Source organism: Passer domesticus, chromosome 2, assembly GCF_036417665.1.
Source record: "Passer domesticus isolate bPasDom1 chromosome 2, bPasDom1.hap1, whole genome shotgun sequence".
Classification (NCBI taxonomy): domain Eukaryota; kingdom Metazoa; phylum Chordata; class Aves; order Passeriformes; family Passeridae; genus Passer; species Passer domesticus.
Window position 1 is genome coordinate 101,786,221 of NC_087475.1, and position 11,246 is coordinate 101,797,466.

The following is an 11,246-nucleotide window of genomic DNA, read 5'->3' on the forward strand; positions in this document are numbered from 1 at the left end:
GACTTCACGGGCAAGGAATTAGACTACTGAATGTCTCCTAAACTGAGAAGGCATTTGAAAGGCTGCTTTGCAGTGAGCAAATTTATTTTGTGCAGAAGGAGGCAAAATTATCAAGTTATCAATTTTATCTTACTTTGAGCCAAATCTTCCCAAATTAAAGCCCTAAAAATCACTGTGCACATGCAACAAATGAAAGAATTTGGACCACAATATTCAAGGCTGTTGCTATAGATAGAGCGACAAAAGCTCTCTGGTTATGTTGCAATGTACCATAAAACAGTCCCTTTTAGCTGTGATTGGGCGGTAGAACACTGCTTCATTTTATCCTGAGGATTCCCCTTTGATTTACAGCTGAACTTGTTCCATTGCTGTCAGTGAACTGACAGAAGCTCCAAAACAGGCTTTGTTTTCTGCATCCTGCAGTGGCTCTTGCTTTTGCAGGTAATGTTTGTAAAACATCTACTGAGAAGTGTGACAAGAAACACGGTTTGCTGGATGCATTTATTTTCCATTCAGTCATACCTGTACCACAGGAGAAAGCAACAAGACAAAAATAAATTAATAACTGGTGTAACTGAACACAGAATTGGACTTACCCGATTTCAACAATTATCAAACTGTTTTTAATTTTAGCTTATTTTACTTCTTTCAAAATAACCTGTGAAATCATAGGCAGTCCACTCAGGAAGTGCATTTCTTTCATCATTTGTTGTACTTCATTTTGTCTTCTGTAAGCAATTTTTTTTTCCAAAAACTTCAGAAATTACATATAGAATTAGTTAAACCTATTCCGATACTTTGTATCCATATATTACCCCTATTAATTGCTTCAGGAAAGCTGCTACAGTATCACTAGTCAAGACTAAATACTGGCTGTCACTTGAAATTAATGTCCTTCCACCTTTTCCCCTCCATTTCTGAGGAATTTGTTGTGCCTAGCACAATATATCTCACAGTATATTCTCTCAGTCACTCCCTCTGCTCCGTGTGGATTTTTTTTCCCCCTATGAAATTTTAATTTCCTTTTCGTATGCCACCAAATTCCTGGCTACAGAAACTGCCACAGTGGCTGCCTGGGTTCTTCTTTTCTTCTCTCTGAGATGTGAACTGGACTTTACAGCATACTACTCACCTTTTCAGTTTGATGTTAATCTGGGCCAAGTTTCCCCCTCAAAATTACTGCACATATGTGACAGCAGTAAGATTAAGTCCATGGTACTCAAAACTGATGCTACAGATTTACACCACCTCTGTGGTACCACTCTGTAGCAGTCATCCAATATTCAGTAATGATGTAATGGGTTTGGATAATTTCCTATTTTTTCTTAAGCATCTTAATTCTGACCTCAATAGCCTCAGTCTCCCCGGTACAGAAACATTCTGCTCCTAGTCACATTTGTTACTTATCTGTCGTAAATCCTCTGTGGCTCTTTTGGAGGTGAATACGGTATTACAGGCAACTGTGTGCCATTGATTCATATAATATTTCTATAAAGTTCAATGCATTATTTCTCATTCTGACATAATAAACACATTTTTAAATCTTAGGAAATGAGTAGATAATGCAATACTCAAGTCTTCTAGTCAAACGTCACAGAAATTGTCATGCATAAAAGAAGCCCATTTGCAGTTCATCCGTTCTGTCCTTTGGTCCCATCAGGACTTTTGGTGTGTCTGTTATCCAGCCTTGGTGGCTTTTTTTCTGTTTTATTTGCTCCTTCAGAGCTTCTAGTTTCTGACAGCATATTATCTTTATTGTCTGAAGAGGTTAATGTCAGAATCAGCTTCTCTCAATGCTGTTCATTTACCCAAAGGCCAAGGTGATAAAGGTTTTCTGCAGCCAAGTCCCTTAACTATACTCCATTGGAAAAGTGGAAACATTGGAAACATCCAGCTGTTTTCAGAAGCACCATGAAAAAATAGATTACAGGAGCATTTTACCAAAAAGAAGGAGGGATGAGAGGAATTACTACTAACATAGGGAGTCTTTCACCTGGAAGCCAGTAGTTCTAATCTGTGGTAACCAAAATTTGGTTAATCCTGGATCTCTTTGACTGTTTTGTGCTCCCTGTCATTGTAGTCAAACAGGTTGAACAGCTGTATCAAAACAAGCACTGACAGCTCCAACTGCAGCTTGTTCTACAGCGAGGCACACTATGCAATCTGTGGATGACTGAAGCCCAAAGCTAAACTTAAAGTAGCATTGAATGGATTTACACTGCTCCTGTGTAGCTCTCATAGTGGGGAAGAAACATATGGAAAGCTGTTAAACTAATGCTAAACGAAACTTTAAAGGAATGCACTTACTCCTCAGTGCGAATTCTTGTCCTAATATAAACACTGGAAAAATTCCCCGTGAATTATTCTGGATTTAACCACAGGACCCTGGAATATTCAGGTGAATAGAAATGGGATCTGTCCTGGCCAAAGTGATATAGGCCCCTACCTTACAAAGTGGTGGTTAGACAGACTTTTCAGACAAGTGTTCACTTTTGGTGTTTATTTTAATGTATATTCAAAATTGTTTGGGGAAGGAAAGCCAGGAAGAAGTAGACAGGCTTTCACCTTATCTGAGTTATAATCTGGACCTGATTGCTGTTCTACAGCTCCAATCACCATTATTTATTTACCCTGATCAACAAGGAACACTGCAGTGGAGTCTGTATCATAGCCCTGACCTCAGCCAAAACCTCTCCCTGGGTATGACCTCACGTATGCCTTTATTGTGCCTGCCCTGAATATTTGCAGGCAGGAACAGCAGCCTGAACTGTTCCCAAGCTGGAAAGGAGAGCCAAGGTGCATTATATCATACTTTAGTAATTCAACCAAGAGACACTTCTACCAAATCACTAAATTTCTCTTTTCCCCCTTCTTCTGGAAAGAAAAGAAATTTCTATTGTACCAAGTTCTAATCACATTTTGTGACTTTTCTGGATTGCTCAAATGGCCTGTTGGCCTAAGGGAGTTAGGGAATGAAGTATCATTAAAAAGGTAAAAATTAATCACGGCAGTCAGAAGAAAGATGTTTGATCAATATTTTCCCCAATACCCTGCACAGGAATGCTCCATCAATAGCTGACACACTGGTATATACAGTATTTTTGTGGGAATATGTCGGTTTGTATGGACCTTTGTGTGCAACCAGTGAGTTGCTATCTATGTAAACAGATGTTTTGCAGAGAAAAATCTTTGATCATTACTTATCTTCCATTCTATATGGCCTAGGATTTCACAATAATCCTTAACTCTACTAGCTAGCACTTACTTACCTTCTGTAGGAGCTGCAGGGAATCAGGATGGTTGGGACAAGTGTAGATGAGAGGTATCTGAAGCTAGGTCTTGGGACTTGACCTTTATTGCAGAGGGCGTGGGTGCAGGGGCCTTGCTTGGAGCTGCCAGGCGCAGCTTGGAGCAGACCCCAAAGAGAGAGGTAAAGAGAGTGGTAGAGGGACAGGGAGAATGAAGAGAATGAATGCAAGAGTGTGGTAAAGAAAGGATGAAGAGAATGCAGAGAGAATGAATGAATGGTTCCCGTTACAATACAATAAATCTTCTGTGTTGAATATTCTAATTCTTACTAACCAGTCTAATACAAGATACAAATCCTATTGCATTTACATACAGCCTATAAGAATCATTACGTTACCATACTGTGTTACATTTTAAACCCTAAAAACTACTCTTTGGACCCCTTCTGCTAAGCTAGTAGGGTCTGCTCTGACCCTTGGACCTGTCTGCAAGCAGAAAGTCTTGTTTCATCAAATGGGGATTACCTTCAGCCAGCCACACTATTGTTTTCCAGTTGTTCAGTAACTAAGGTATCTCAAAGCTTGCTTTCATTTCAATCTCGCTTATAGTTTCCATATTCTCAAAATCTTTTGCCAGACAATCATATTTATAAGGCTTTCCTGTATCATCTTCCCCAACAACCTTCAAGAAAATCTTCCTGACTCAAAGCCTTCAGCAAAGGAGAGAATATGACACATCCAGTCCAAAGGTTGACATCTCTTTGCAACACATACAATGAGCAATATGCAACATGTATTAGTTGCATATTATCTTTAAACTAACTTTTCCTCAACATTGATTTCTGGTAATGAGATGCAATGAAGCAGCTGGGCTGGGATTAAGCACATACTGCTTTGGTCAGAAGCACATCGTTTTGCAAGCATAAATCTGGAATCTTAGCTCTACCTACAAAATCTTCATGATGCAGTTCTTAACTGCTGAAAACGCTGCAAGGAATCCTGAAGGTAAGGAAGGTGCCCCACAGATCCTGGGAGTATGGTGTCAGTGACTGAATAAACCAAGCATTTGTTTTGCCATAGCAGTGCCATTAGAGAAGGCTTCCTGGAAAGCCTGAGGCAGCATATGTTAATGGGAGAGGTAGACACTTGCTCCAGCATCTGGCTGGCATCAGTCATTTGTTCATTTGTTTTATGCAATGTAAGGTCTGGTCCTTTTCACTTTTTTAATCAGCAGCTATTATAAATTAATCCTGGCTTAGTGCTTGAGATGTAGTGTATTGTAAAATTAGTATATAATTCCCTAGGAGACTAACATTATCTCTGATTCAGTTTATCTTATTTTCTTTTGGCAGGAACATCTTTGTGGACAAGACGTTTTAGCACTGGGAGACAGGAAAGGAGAGGTAAAGCCAGTACCTGAACACTCCACAGCTAGGAGAGGATGTGGGAAGTTTGTAATTAGATCCAATCTTGTTTTACATCTATTGTATTGCATTTACACTTCGTGCTTGATCAAAGTACTACTACATTCACGTGGGGAAGAACAGGTTCAACATCTGAATCTGGAAGAAAACTGTGTTGAGTTCCACTCAACATTAGGGATTTGCTTTTGTCAAAGCTGATGGCTTACCCACTGACACTTGATATGGAGAGTATCCCTTGTCATTGTGTGTTTGTTGTTTTTAATGTTCTGGCCTCTTTGGAATATTTTAAGCTGAGGCAGAGTGCTTACCTAGATGAGTACATACATGAACCATGTGAAAAAACAAAGTATCTTTTTCGCACCCAAGCCTTCTATAATTATTCTGTACATTCTATACATGGCAGGTGAATCGCTCATGTTATGAATAAAAAGTTATCTATTTTTTTTTAGGTTGCAGAGTTAAAAACAAGTCAGACCAGTTGCTGTAATTTAGTTTCATTGTTAAAGAGTTCTTCTTCAATTACCTGTTAATGGCTGGTGATTAACCGTTGTCCCCCTGATGCTTGCTGCCTGCCAGGGAGGGACACCGGCACCCTCCCAAGTACCAGGAGGATAGGAGTGACATCAGAGCCAGTATGCAGATGAGAAATGCATTGCGCCCCGAATTTTTACAGTTTTCCCAGGAAAACCCCTAAAATTACGAGCCAGCATAGAACTAAGTGACCTAAGTGATGGGAGCGTAGTCCCGTACCTGCTTGGATCCTTTTTGCTTCTCACCCTAACCTAAAAGATGTGGATTAAAGTGACGACCCGGGGTGTTAGACAAAAAAGCTGGAATCTGCTAATCTCCCATGAGGACGGAATCCCCAGCTCTGCCTGCAGACCAGCGGACACAGCTGCATCACCCTCCTTCTCCGTGCCACGCCTGGGAGCAACGGCGGCGTGGGCGCAACCCGTCGATTTCTCCCCACCTGAGCTGATTCTTCTTAATAAAGGTATTAAAAAGGAGAAAGATCTCCTGCCCATTTATTTCAAGTCAGACCCACTGAAGCTGTCTGCAGAGGCAGAGGCCTGCTTTATTTGGTGTCCAATATAAAATGATTCACATTTTTATGAGAGCTTTTGAATTCTCTTACAGAGCATCAGCCCTGGTGACTGATCCAGAATTGCTGGGACATGGCAGTAACACCTGAACTGCTGTTACAGAACTGGGTCACTGATGCATAAACCAAATGAGTATAAAGAAAAAGAGGACCAGAGTGATGTGTAAGATTTGCAGACTCTCTAAATCTGTGGGTTTTTAATGTTATCCCCTAGTTTTTCACTCTTTGTGAACTCATCAAACTCATCTTAAAACAGTTGTTTACATTATTTTGTCAGCTCTAAAAGTGATTCATGACAACCTACTTTACTGACTTCTGTACAGCACTGCAACCATTAGGACAATTTGGAATCAGACCCCTCCTTCATATGTGGGGTCTTGTTTCTCACCTGGGCACTGTTAAAAGATGTACCTAAACTGAAATGAGTGCATTAATCAGTGAATCCACCACTGTTCTTCAAGATATGAATGTACTTAGCACATTGTTGAATTTATGTCCTTACTTTAGACATGCAGGCTCCCTTGTAACTAGTTCTGTAGGGTTTTTTCAGAACCTTACTAGCACTCCTAATGATTCCAAAAGGTAGTAAAAAAAGTATTAGAGATAAAAAAGAAGTTATTTTGAGGTGACAGAAAAGGAGTTGATGCCCTTGTGCAGTGTGTGAGATGGTTCTACGTGTCAAACACAAGCTGAGTTGCCCATTCTGCATGATTATGTAATGAAAGACCCTATTGTAACAAGATGATACACCCAGGGAGAAGGGGTTAGAGCTGCTCTGCGAACCTTCAGTCTGAACTTCCTGATCTTTCTGCAATTAAAATTTCAGACTGCCTTGCATGTGTGCATTCTTTAGACACTGCATTCCTTGAGAGGGTGTCTGTTTGGATTTTGGGCAAGACACTTGAAAACACTGTTGGATAAATAAATGTAAAACAGCTGCAGATGCCATTGTGTAACTATTACTCCTCCCTAAAACTCCTGCAAATACTAAACCTCTGTGTAATGAATGAGTGGTTTCTGTTAATAAGGTAGTTTGAAAGGTGTTAGGGTGAGGGAAGGGAAAACAAAGCGAGGGATCATGAAGTGCTTATGAACTTGAGTCTGTTTTTCTTTTCACTGGAAGCACAGCCAAGTGCTGCACAAAACACACAGTTGTTGCCCTCTGCTTTAGCTCGTTTTCCTTTACAAATTCCAAGCAGGCCTAACACTTCTGACTGCTAAGCACAGTCCTTTTCTTCAGGCTGTTCAGCAATTGCCTTTCCAGTTTTAAGTCTCAGTCTCCTGTAATGTGTTAATTACATGCTGCATATCTGAATATGCTGGATGGATGTATGGTCTTTCTGTGACTTAATAATTACAGGGTATGAGGTCCCTTGTGCCCCATCTGAGTCTTGACTGAATAACCCAATATAATTTCTGCCACATGATGCACAAGCATGCCTTCAAGAATAGTATTTTGCAGAGAAATGTGAGTCCCATATATGAAAGTGTCTCATCTTCTCAGTATGGTCAATTAGCCCAACTAGATTTCCACATTAAACTCTTTCTGAAGTAATTTTGGTACCTGAACAGTGCCAACATAACTCTCTAGGGGCAAGACCTGAAGCTAGGCTGTGGATTTCTCTGCTGTCCTTTGTACACAGGCTTTTAAAAACTGCAAGCCTCATCTGTACCCTTGTGCCTCTCCCAGGCACTTTAAAGCTCTTGACAAAGTAAGACTGCAGGAACATGAAAGCAAGAGACAGTACAATTTTCTGCCTGAGCAGTGCTAAAGGCTTTAGTGTAAATGGTCATTAAGCTCTTTGATTCTGGATAATGCAACACAATCAGTGACACTAAGCCTTTGGAATTCATGGAGGTTTTCTTTCCTTTCTCCCAAAATGAGAACAACCACCCTCCCACGTCATGGGCTTCTAAAAGGGGAATATTTCTAGATGGAAAATGGACTACACTCTGCTCAGAGAGAGGCCTCTCTGGTATGGAAAGAATGAATTAACTATGATTCATGTCCTCCAGTACACTGTAACTTCAGTAAATTCCACGTGAGCTAACAGCTTTTATTGTCTGTTATAGGTAAAAATGAAATAGGCCCAATTCTAATAAAAATAAAAATAAAAATTTATTCGCGACCGTGTTACAGTCCCAACGGCCAACAATCAAACTGACAGCGCAAAACCCCCGGGAGATAGGCTGGGTGAACGTGGATTTGGCCTCTATCGCACCAAATCCCCCTCGTCCACACTGGCTGTTCCGAGGGGACAGCTTTTATACTCTTTATTTTGCCCGTGGCAGAGAGTCCCTTTGTTTCCTTTCAGAGTTCTTCATATTCAAGTTGGTTCTTTTCTTCAGTCTGAACTGCACAAAGCCTCGTCCAGGAATAGATTAATGCTTCTCCCCTGATTCCCGGAATCCTGTATTCAGGTGGCAGGTGTCCATGGCCCTTGTTATCATAGATGGGTATCTTTGTGGGCCATCAGCTCTCTGGATACGTGCCACCGTGAACGACCATCTCCTGTGCAGCCGAGGTTTCCTTCATATGTAAATGTCATGGCATTCCCTTGCCAGTCTGCCACGGTTTCGCCATCCTGAGAATAAAATCTCTAGCCCCTCTCTGTACAGCCAGTTTGATTCATATACTTTATAGAAGTCTATATTTTATCTTCATGAATTACTAACTATATCCCTAACATTGTCCACAGCACAAAACAATGAATTCATTGATCAATGAATGTTCACATGTTCTTCTCCACAACTTCTCTATGAGAATATTCTGGTTGTGAGTCATCCAGGTGTCATAATCAAGGCCTGGTAATACCACAGTAGCATCAGTCTTATACAAGGGATAACTGGGATGCAGAGCCATGTAGTGTTTCACTCATACACTTTCCTGTCCTGGCAAAACACATTTTTGCAGCCCAGCTCAGGTCTAGACTACCGAAAAATCACAATCCTGAAAATCTATGTAATATTCCTAATCTGAGGGGTCAGGGTAGAAGGAAGAATTGAACCTCTACCTCTGTATGGTCATTGGCACAAAATACAGCTGAGTATCGCCTGGCTGAGGAAGATGTGCTCTTGAAAACAGTGTTCTTGAGGGCTGATTTACTCAGGACCTGCCTGTTGTGCTTTGCCTTAAGGAGAAAAGCTGGTCTTTTATAAGTACCTAGAACACCAGCATTTTACTGAATTGTACAGGTAGGGTAGGGCAGCAAATTAGTTTGATGTTATGAATAAAAAGTTATCTATTTTTTTTAGGTTGCAGAGTTAAAAACAAGTCAGACCAGTTGCTGTAAGTTAGTTTCATTGTTAAGAGTTCTTCTTCAATTACCTGTTAATGGTTGGTGATTAACCATTGTCCCCCTGATGCTTGCCAGGGAGGGACACCGGGAGGAACCCTCCAGGTACGAAGAGAATGGGAGTGGCATTAGAGCTAGTATGCAGATGAGAAATGCATTGCACCCCAAATTTTGCAGTTTTCCAGGAAAACCCCTAAGAATTATGAGCCAACATTGAACTAAGTGACCTAAGTAACGTCTAAGGATGGGAACATATTCCCATACCTGCTTGGATCCTTTTTGCTTCTCACCCTAGCCTGAACGGATGTTGATTAAGGAGACGACCCGGGGTGTTGGACCAAAAAGGTGGAATCTGCTAATCTCCCGTGAGGAAGGAAGCCCCAGCTCTGCCTGCAGACCAGTGGACAAAGCTGCATCACCCTCCTTCTCCGTGCCACTCCTGGGAGCAGCAGCGGCGTGGGCGCAACCCGTCGATTTCTCCCCACCTGAGCTGATTCTTCTTAATAAAGGCATTAAAAAGGAGAAAGATCTCCTGCCCACTTATTTCATTTGACACTAGGATTCCCACATCCGGCTTCCCAACCTGCTTTGGATTCTCTGTATGGCATCTTACTTTTCTCACAGAAGAATGAACCACTACCTCCCTGGACTCATAATGTTAAATTTTGGGATCTTCTGCAAGAAAGACAAGTAGGGAAGACACTGATAATCTACTGACAGCAACAAAAAGGTTATAAATGCTGAGTAAAACATGGTTTCCTATGAGTGCTTCACATCAGATTTCCCCTCAGGTATATCAATGTGATTAGGAAATTGTAGCACCAGCAAGGATGTTGTCACATCAGGAGGTCAAGAAAGTTGCATTTTTAACCTTCTTTCCACTTTAGGTTAATCTGGAACTGAAATTGTTCCTGTTCAGTTTCAGTTCAGATCACTAATAATTTGTTAACCTCTCACACCTGACTCACAACTGGAAAAGATTCAGTGGAACGGAGCTTCAGGCACAGAAGATATTACCTCCCCTTGCTACAAAACTAAAGTAAATTTTGACAGGGTCTAGCTCCAGTTGAGGTACCACAAGCCTCCAAAACTACACTACAATTCTGTTTGGAAAGAAAAATTACATTTCTAGGTGGCTTTTGGTTGGGTTCATTCCTCTGCTGCATTGCCAGCAAGTATGTTGTCTTAGTTGAAATGAATAGGGCAGGAGATCTTTCTCCTTTTTAATGCCTTTATTAAAAAGAATCAGCTCAGGTGGGGAGAAATCGATGGGTCGCGCCCACGCCGCCGTTGCTCCCAGGAGTGGCATGGAGGAGGAGGATGATGTAGCTCTGTCCGCTGGTCTGCAGGCAGAGCTGGGGATTCCGTCCTCACGGGAGAGTAGGAAATTCCCACTTTTTCAGTCTAACATTCCAGGTCCTCTTTCTAGTTAAGACCTTTTCTGGTTAGGGTGAAAAGTAAAAGGATCTTAGCAGATACTGGATTAAGTTTCTCATCCTTAGACGTCACTTAGGTCTCTTAATTCCATGTTGGCTTGTTGTCTTTAGGGGTTTTTTCCTGAAACTTACAGGTGAAATGCATTCTCTCATCTGCATACTAGCTCTGATGTCACTCCCCTTCCCCTGCTGCCTGTGGGGTCTGGTATCACCCCTGGCAAGCATTAGAGGGGACAATGGCTAATCACCAACCATTAACAGGTAGTTGAAGAAGAACTCTTAATAGGTGGCTGCAACATGCAGGTGACCTTGAATTTAACAGCAGTTGGTTCAACTTTTTTTTTTTAACTTTGCAACCTTAAAAAAATTGATAACTTTTTTATTCATAACGTTAGTCACCTGCTGTAAAAAGTGATGGGTGATACAAACACAAAAGTCCTACTCACTCATTTGCTCAATGTTTCTAGTAAAATGTGTTTATTTGATTCCTCGCATTTGCAATTCCTCAGTCCAGTTAATCATATTTGAAACAGCCAATAAAGCTTCTGTTACTTAAAAGACTGATGTTCTAATTAACAGATCTTCCTATCAGAAAGGTCTCTTAATTTTCTTACAATTTCTTCCAGCATAACTGTAGATAGTTTTTCCTCTGAGGAGGTCAGACCAATTAAAACTTGTGGTAGCTTTTTCTCCCTCTGTGTGACTCCATACAGAGGGCCAGATTTGCTCCCCCTCTCCCC

General features: G+C 41.1%; 1 long non-coding RNA gene across 1 annotated transcript; it reads left to right on the plus strand.

Moving 5' to 3' along the window:
- Window positions 1-8,586: 8,586 nt before the first annotated feature.
- Window positions 8,587-9,512, plus strand: LOC135295570 (uncharacterized). The gene is made up of 3 exons (XR_010357693.1): window positions 8,587-8,969; window positions 9,149-9,175; window positions 9,366-9,512. It is a non-coding gene; the product is annotated as an uncharacterized LOC135295570 (long non-coding RNA).
- Window positions 9,513-11,246: the final 1,734 nt, after the last annotated feature.